This window comes from Adiantum capillus-veneris, chromosome 22 (assembly GCF_014529385.1).
Source record: "Adiantum capillus-veneris isolate H3 chromosome 22, ASM1452938v2, whole genome shotgun sequence".
Lineage (NCBI taxonomy): Eukaryota > Viridiplantae > Streptophyta > Polypodiopsida > Polypodiales > Pteridaceae > Adiantum > Adiantum capillus-veneris.
This window is the reverse complement of record NC_140952.1, coordinates 136568843-136578347: the sequence shown is the minus strand read 5'-3', so window position 1 is coordinate 136578347 and position 9505 is coordinate 136568843. Positions and strand designations below refer to the sequence as shown.

The following is a 9505-nucleotide window of genomic DNA, read 5'->3' as shown; positions in this document are numbered from 1 at the left end:
ATGGTTTTTTATGCACACTTTTTTATTCAGTATTTTTTGGTTAAAGAATTCAAAAAACCAAACTAACCTTAGATAAATATAGCGCAGGCTATGGAATACCCACTAAGGAGGTACAATAATGGTATCGGTTTTCTAGAAGGTAACTTGTACATCTCCGGCATGATTTTTTTTTTTTGATTGGCAATGAAGACACAGGTATAAACCCCTGAAAAAAATCCTCATTCCCGGTAAAAACTGATAAAAATATTTAAACCTTCAATATGGTTGTTCGATAAGTACAATAAACACAAAAAGATTGCTTCTTCCACAATATACCGTTTGGTTTAAAAATTGCAAGTAAAGTTGCGATGGTAAATACCAAAAAATTAAAACTTAAACATGAGGCTCTCTTCAAAGCGTATCTAATAAAATCAGAAGCCATACAACTGGCTTAAAAACTCTGTGCATGACCCGAAAATACTCACGCTGTCAAACTTTAATGCACCGAATGCTCACCTAGGCTATATATACAGCCTATGCAAAGCTTTAGAACCGCAAGCTAAGGCGTTCGCTTAGGTTCTCTGTAGCGCTCATATGGGTATCGCATAACACTTACACACACACACACACACACACACACACAGTGCGAGTTGCCACAACAACTTGTTCTCATAGGCGATAGGGAATCACAGCTTCCTACCCTCAGCGCAAGCACAAACGATAAGCCTGGGGTGGAGAAGGGCGTGTATTCACAAACCCTCAACAAACAGAAGTAACACACTATCCAGGATTGCCAAGATAACAACCTACTGCGTGGCTGTGAGCATACATAAGGTAAAATCGTTCTTTTTTTAGTTACATAATGCATGAATACACACTTATGCATAAGTACATGCTTTAGGATTATGCATCAAGAGTGGTCGAGATAGATTTCCTTCTCGTAGAACTCTATGTATTCAATATCCTCTCTATAGAGTTATAAAGGAATACATACACTATCATATGAAGGATCACAAAAACTAGTTTTTTTAGACTAAAAACGTAGTCATATTATAGCTTCTATAAAAATACGCATGGACATACGAGCCATACAAGAAAAAACAGTACAGTATCATATGACCAAGTAGATACAACCATATGCATAATAGGCATGGAGTAGTACTAAACACGGCATTACTAATCCGCGTAATATCATTGCTACCACTTTTGGTCCAGAAACGAAGTTGGAGTCAATCCCATGATAAAACAGGCATACAAGCATACAAATGACGATGGCTAATTCGGTTCAGGTAACAAGACACCTACTGCTTTGAGTATATGCATAATTTCTCTATTAGGTTGATCTCTCAATAAATGGTAGCACTTTGATATATATTAGCAGACATAAGGGACTAAGATATATCAATTGGGCCATGAAAACCTCTTGTGAGGGTAAAAGATACAATGGCTAGTTATGGTTTTTTTAAAAAAAAGAGTAATAGTACAAAGGAAATGCGGGCAAATTTTTGACAAGTTAGAATGGCAATATGTAGAAACATCAGAGAGTAAACACTTTTAAGTTTTAGAAATAGCATTAACAACGGGAAACAATAAACAAGTAAAATGATTCATAAATGGCTTATGAGTTACCTTTTTTAAGACATTTTACAAACAAGTTGGTATATGAAGGTCCAGTAAAGTAACTTTTGAAGTAAAGAGATCTCCCTCTAATTATACCAAAGTGATTTTATTATAAGGCAAGTCTATGACTACCTCCTGTGAGGGCATATGTCAGAGGTAAACAATTTTTTTTTTCAAAAATGGGTAGTATTGCAAACAAAATGCTGCCGAAATTTTAGAAGAAACCCTGCTCATAAAAACAAAGCTATAAGTATATACCATGGAAGGTGGGAGTCATAAACCTAAAATTGGGGCAAAAGTTAGGTATAGCATACAAAAATATTAACCACATGTGTGTAATTATTAGTGGAAAACAGGGATACAAGCAGACGGCTAGGATGAGCATCACTCGGGATATATTTAGGCTACAGCAGATTCGGAACAAGCTTACGGCGGCACATAATGGAAAAAAGAAAACCAAGCCAATAGCAATTAGGGACCCTATCTCTAAGCCATGTAAACCCATAAAAACTTTTACAAACCGCAATCAACTCTACTTACATAGACGAGCAAAAGAAAACATAACATATGTATAGCAGTAAGGTTGGGGTCCCGGGGTGTGACAGCAATAACAAGCAGTGGGGATTGCTTGATATACATGTCACCCATTTAGTGCAAATTAATTCTAATTAATTGTAATTATGGTTGGTTGGCAGGTAAAGATCCTTGCTCTCATCTGGTAGGAGTTCCGGCTTTAACTCCTACTTTGTCATGTATCAAAGTATCTTGTAATGTACTTTTTATCAAGAAATTGTTCTATATTTTGTTCTATACACAATGTGCTTTTGCAAGCAGTATTTAAGTTTATCAGAATATGGTTATGAAAGATGGGATTTTTAAATACAAACACACACACACACTCACACTAACACACAGAGATTGCCGAGTGCACACAATATACATGCAGGTAATTATCTTCATGCCCACCAAAGACCTCTATGCTGACCCATGCCTTGCTTTGTGAACATAGCTATGGGAGAACCTTTTTGAATACTTATTGTAAGCCTTGATGATGGTGGTCCACAATCAAAAGCCCTTCTGTTACTCAGATCTAGTTGGCTCGCCCATGACTACTCACATCAACATGGTCTTGAAGAATGACTCTAACTTGCTTGAAATATTTTGCAGGAATATTCTAAAAGATGGAATAACTTCTTATGAGAATGAACCTTAAATATACCTTCAAAAGGAGAGATGCTCTTTTGCTAGTTAAAATACCTTGTGAAAGAAATACAAAACATACTTTTTGCATTTGTTTTGATAGTAGCTAATCTAATACTCTTTAAGTAGGACAAGGATAACAATTGATAGGTTCTTTGACACCTATAAAACATGACACCTATAAAACATACTCAAGGCCATCAAATTTATTGTCTTGCTTTGCAGGCAAGAATTCTACCTTTGCTTAAAAAGGTTAAGCTTTTTTGCAGTCCAACTTTGAAGATGAAGGCGTATTTCATTGTCATAATATGGTTTAGTCCTAAAATATAGGATAAGTAGAATGTAATATCATATGATCATATTGTGCAAACATGAGTCGAATGCAAAGTCATTTTTGTGCAAACCACCTTCTTAATGTCTAAATCTAGTTGTCTTTTCAACATAACATTCTTTTATACATAAGTAGTATCTTAATACAGCACACACACACACACACACACACACACACACACACACACACACACACACACACACACACACACACACACACACACACATTGTCACACCTACTAGTATCCATGGTCTGATAACATATGGCCATTCCAAGAGAACTCTCTCTCCCTCCCAGTAACACACACACATCCTCATGCCTAGTACTCATGGTCTCTTTCGTGACCATTACATTGATTACATACACGAGTTTAAGCGGATAGAGTTAGTGGTCATTTCATAGATTTATGTAGAGTAACCATACACTGTCAGAGACAATCAACACCTTAGCAATATTTTTCTTTTAGCTCTAGGTAGGTTGACTGACCTAACACATGAAATTTTGTGCCATGGGTCAACGTCTTGAGCCATCATCAGCATGTGTCTATCTAGTTATCTATCAAGACAAACGACATAGAACAAATAACACAATAAGCCTTTCATCTCTAAGGGGTGAGAACACATCAACCATACCCCTCCCCCAAACCCCTAGCACTACCGTGCTACCACCACCTCGTGGGAAAAACACAAACACAATATCATGCCCCTCCCTCATGGCTAGGAATAGTGAACACCCCTTGATGCCTAGTATTCATGGTCTAAGAATGTGCCACAATGTAGAGCCATTCCAAGACCCCCCCCCCCCCCCCCCCCCACACACACACACACACACCCATCGCTACAACCACCTCATGGGAAAAACACAAACACAATATCATGCCCCTCCCTCATGGCTAGAAATAGTGAACACCCTTGATGGATAGGGAGATGAGCAATACAATGTGGCTTTGGTTGAACACTTAGTCATTTCAATCTTGAGTTTGGGGCCACAAACCCCACAATGAAAAATGAAAGGGGAAAAATCTGTGTGATGGCAGGGTGAATCTTAGCGGATTATAGTAGCAAGGCCACTCTATCACATACAATACCTGGTCACATATTTAAGTCATCTATAAAGTAAAGGATGCATTTTTGCAATTGTCTAAAATTTCCATCAAAAGCCCCCAAGGCGACTGCTTTTGCCACCTCGGGGGAAACTCTTGACACATGATCTTGAGGATGCATGACCACCCTTACTATTAGTCGGGTAACAACCGGGGAGGTAGAGAGTTCCATGTCTACCATGGCTTTTTACTAAGAGACATTCAATCATAATCCTACACATGGTAGCTTTGTGCCACTAGCTTTTCAACCAAGCGCAATGAGCAATTATGTAAATCAATGGTTCCTCTCACACTAATCTGAATTACTATTGCAAAAACACTCATCAGTAGGGTAAACCTAACCTGTCTCACGACGGTCTAAATCCAACTCACATTTCCTACTGGTGGGTGAACAATCCAACGCTTGGAAAATTTTACTTTGCAATGATAAGAAGATCTAACACTGAAGGATAAAAAAGAAATGTCACTATGAACGCTTGGCTTCCACAAGCTAATTATCCTTGCAGTAACGTTTTTGACACCTCTAGCTTCAAATTCCAAAAAACTAAAGGATCAATAGGCCATGCTTTCACGATTTGTACTCATATTGAAAATCAAAATCAAAGGAGCTTTTACCCTTTTGTTCCACATGAGATTTCTATTCTCATTAAGCTCATCTTAGGAAACTTTCATTATCTTTTAACAGAAGTGCCTCCCCAACCAATCTCCCCACCCAACGTCGTCTTCTACCTAGATCAGTGTGTCAGTGCAGCTTAAGATAAGAAGTTGAGGTAGATCCCCACCCCCACCTCATGGAGAAAGTAAATAGGGGTATTTTGCTTGCACCAAATGCTCCTACTTATTCTACACCTATCAAGTCATTTCACAAAGTCGGACTAGAGTGAAGCTCAACACGGACTTATTTCCCTACTAATTTTTCCAAGCCCATTCCCTTGGCTATGGTTTTTCTAGGTAGTAGATAGAGACATAGGGAATGTCATTAATCCATTCATGTGCAACACTAATTAGATGACAAGGAATTTGGATACCTTAAGAGATTCATAGTTACTCCCATGGTTTACTCGCACTTGGTTGAATTTCTTCACTTTGACATTCAAAGAACTTGGTAGAAATCACATTGCATCAATATTTGTGGGGACCATCACAATGCTTTGTTTTAGTTAAATAATCGGATTTCCCTTGTATGTACCATGTCTAAGATGGTTGTTCACTACCTAGGGAGGGCCACCTCCTGACGGACAACATTCTACAGTCGACGCCCCCCAGGTGGGCACATGGAGGCGCGTCCTCACCACTAGGGAAACTCGAGCAGACCCTTGCTAGCCTTCAATGTCAAAACATAGACCCCTAGACCCAACCCTCATAGCCAGTCCTTTTCTCAATGTTATGGATCTGTTTTGTCAACTTCCCTTACCTACATTATTCTATCGACCAGAGACTACTCACCTTGGAGACCTAATGCAGTTGTGAGTCTGACCAAGTGTGATTGGTATTCACTCCTCTAGATTTTCACATGCCACTTGGGTTGCACCAGACATCACAAGATGTGCGATACTTTACCAACCACTGGACCCTATCTCCGAGTGATCCGATTTTCAGGGTGGGTGGGCTAATAAAAAGAAAAGAGAACTCTTCCAAGGGGCCCTGTCAAATGTCTCCAATTATGGTCACGATGCCATCCATCACCACCACCTGATTCCCCTTTTGATGCATGGCGTACATTGCACCCTTGACACATGACTACCCCATCCCTTAGGACCGACTAAACCATGTCCAATTGTTGTTCACATGGAACCTTTTTCCACTTTGATCTTCAAAGTTTTCATTTAAATATTTTTTACTACCACCAAGATCTGCACTAGGGGTTGTTTCACTTTGCCTCTCACCCAAAGTTACACCACAAGCCCATGCCCTCCTACTCATCAAGTCCTTGCACTCATCCTAATGATTGGATATAGGTCGCACACTTCAACGCCATCTATTTTCGGGGCTAGTTGATTTGACAGTTGAGTTATTACACACTCCTTAGCAGATTTTGACTTCCACGACCACCGTCTTGGTATCTTAATAAATCAACTCCCTTTGTGGGATCTAAGTTAGTGCACAATTTTTACCATATATGTGTGATAGTGATGTGTGTGAATACACTTAGGACCACCGGGGCATTTTTTCCCTCTTTAGGAGGTTTTTCCCCCGTGCATTGTATATATGCCCATCATTCTAGGGCTATCTATCTTTCCATTTCACACTAAGTAAAACACTATCCATTATGTGCCTTGAGATTCCTTCATCTTCTCCAAGCTTTGTGTGTGTTTTTGCAACCCTAATTCCAACAATTGGTATCAGAGCAGGTTGCATCCTCCCGGGCTTAGTCGCCAGCAGCTCTAGCACATGCCTTTCTCCAATTTGTGTGAGCTTTTCGCGGGGGTTTGCAGGTCGACAAAATTTTTTGGTAACCTCAAAGATCTTAGTCTGCTCAAATTTCTGAGTCTGGCTCATTTTAGCCTCCGTTTCCACTACAAGCAATACTGAACAGGCTATTTTGTCAGTTCGTGCAAAATTTCTATCAGTGCCATTTTTTCCATAACAGGTCTACGGTTTGTGCTATATAGCACGAGTTGGTCCCGCTTTGTTTCCATGAGGCCACAAGGACAACCCATGTACACATACCAGCCTAACATGGCACCAGCTCAAAGACCACCAATGGGTATGGAAAGACCTCAACCCGTGTTGGGTCAACAACCTCCGTACCTAGGTCATAATGCAATGCTTGTAAAGTAAATTCATTTAGAAGGAGTCATAGATGAACAAGCACTAGTGCCTGTTACACCCTATGCTGAGCCTAGTACATCTACAATAATAGTAGAAGGAGATTGGTATAATGCACATCCACCACCAATGGAAGAACCTATGACTTATACTCCATCAGAGCTTTCACCAATGTATTATGTAGCTAATCAAGGTGTTTGACCTACTATGGTAAGACCCATGATTAAGCCAAGAACGAGAAACTGTCATAACCGTGGTGCAGATGATCATTGGAAAAATGAATTCCTAGAGCCTGACAAGAACCTCAAGCCAGTCGAAGCTTATTGCATACAATGTTGCAAAAAGGGAGGACAGGTCTCGAAAGATTGTCCTAAAAATCCTTTAAACAAGGGTAAAACAGTAGTAGTGAACATAGTCCAAGTGATACCTAGTAGCTCATTTGAGAGTGAAGCAATTGTTCCAATCAAGGTAATCACTAGAACCCAGGCTAAGAAAAAGAAACATAACTCCTCTGATGATTCGAAGAATACAAAAATTACCTCTCAAAAAACCAAAAGAAGCAGAAGCAAAAAATATGAGATGAGAAAACAGAAACAACGAGCTAAAATCGAGGAGAAAGCAAAACAACTATTCCAGGAAAAGGTGAAAGAAACTCGAAGTGAAATCAAAGAAACAACCTTGAAATCTAGAGAATCAATTTTGGTTGACAAAATTTTTGAGCCTATTAATGTATAGCTTTGGAAGCCTACAAAGCAGGCCAAAATATGGAAAACAAATAAAAAAACTATCCTTCTCTAGACATGGAAGTAGCTAAGCTTGAAGATTATCAAAATTTGGTAAGAATCACGCAAGAAATGCTGGAAAAACAAAAACCCAAGCTTGAAAGTATGGCAAAACCTGAAGAGCTTGTGGTAAGAGACAATCAAGAAAAATCCAAAGCGGTGGTAGAACCCTTGAACTAAAAGAGCCAGAACTTATAGTGTCGGACAGCCAAGATGCGTTAGATGGAATTCCATTCATAGAGGAAGACTGGACATGACACTTATGGGAAAAATTTAGAGAGATCAATGATGGGAGCCTAACTCTAAAGTCAGCTCCTTTAGAGAAAGTTTGGTTAGACAACCTACCACTTGTTATGGACATGGATGTACAATCCTTGTATGGGGATTGTGGATCTCAAGCTTCAGGGATGTCTAAACCATTGACCTTGAAAATGTTACCCTCTTACTTGGGAGATAATGAAGTTGAATCCATAGTGTGTAAGACCACTCAGGTAAAGAGAGTGGAAAAAACCCTAGAAGTAGACAAAATTAATTCAATCATGTCTGCAACCATTGCACTCTTAATTTGGGAGAGCTGTTAAAAATCAGACCATATCTATTGAATGATCTACAAAAAACCCTCGAGAAGGTGGGGATAACGGGGCTCATCACAAAAAAATTTGGGAAAATTGAAAAACGAAATGGACAACAAAGAGATTTGATTTGTTCCAATGAACAAGTCAGAGAATATTACAAAGGGGAAGAAGGGAACACCACCCTTCTAGTGAAATATAATGACATTGAAACCATGGCAATACTGGACAGTGGGGCAGACATAGCCATAGCCATGAAAGCAATATGGGAATCCTGGGGACAACCAACCATTAGACAAACTCGAGTGAAATTGTAATTGGCTAATGGACACATTGAAAGACCCTTAAGACTGCTTGAAAAAGTGATAGTTAATTCCTGTGGGATTGAATATCAACACACTTTTTCCATAGTAGACTTTGGAAAAAAACTCAATTACAAAATCATATTGGGAAAAAACTCAATTACAAAATCATATTGGGAAGATCTTTCATGCGATACGTACAGGTTATCTAAGATTGGGGAAAAAATTATCTGTACTTGAAGTAAGTGGGATCTATAACAAGGGTTAATCTAAAAGATCACACTTATAGAGATTTCATGAAAACGCCCATACAAGAGTTTGATTCAGTCTCTTTAGCTAAAACTAAGCTTCCATCGTGGTTGAACAAAGACACTCCTATTTGGATGTGTGGAGCTTCAGAAAATGAAAGCTTAAAAGGAGAAGAATGTATCTTAGAAAGGGATTGCACAGACGAAGCCTATGTACCTGAACCCTTTCCAGAGCATTTGTTTGAGCCATTTGAGTGGACTCAAATTTTAGCGACAATGGATGTATGTGTGAATACGTCAATGCCTACTCAATTTTTCAATGAGGATGGCTATGATATAATTCCCATCCAAATGATTGCAAACCTCTACATTGAAGATGAAAATGAGGAACCCACGGACTTGATGAAAGCTCAACAAATCTTTTCAGACCTCTACTACGATGCAAAAGATGAGTTAGAAGAACACTCAGCTATCTTCGAAGATTCGAGGTCAGAAAAAGAGCATGTGAGAGCTAAGCTACTCTTGAAAGGAGGGGACGAAAGTTTTTTGACTTTCCAAGCCAAAAATTGGGAAGACAAAAGTGGTATAGAAAAAGAGACA

The 9505-nt window shown here is 39.1% G+C and overlaps 1 pseudogene; it reads right to left on the bottom strand.

Annotated features, from left to right (window-relative positions):
- Nucleotides 1–4148: 4148 nt before the first annotated feature.
- LOC147430287 (25S ribosomal RNA) lies at nucleotides 4149–5661 on the bottom strand (annotated as a pseudogene).
- Nucleotides 5662–9505: the final 3844 nt, after the last annotated feature.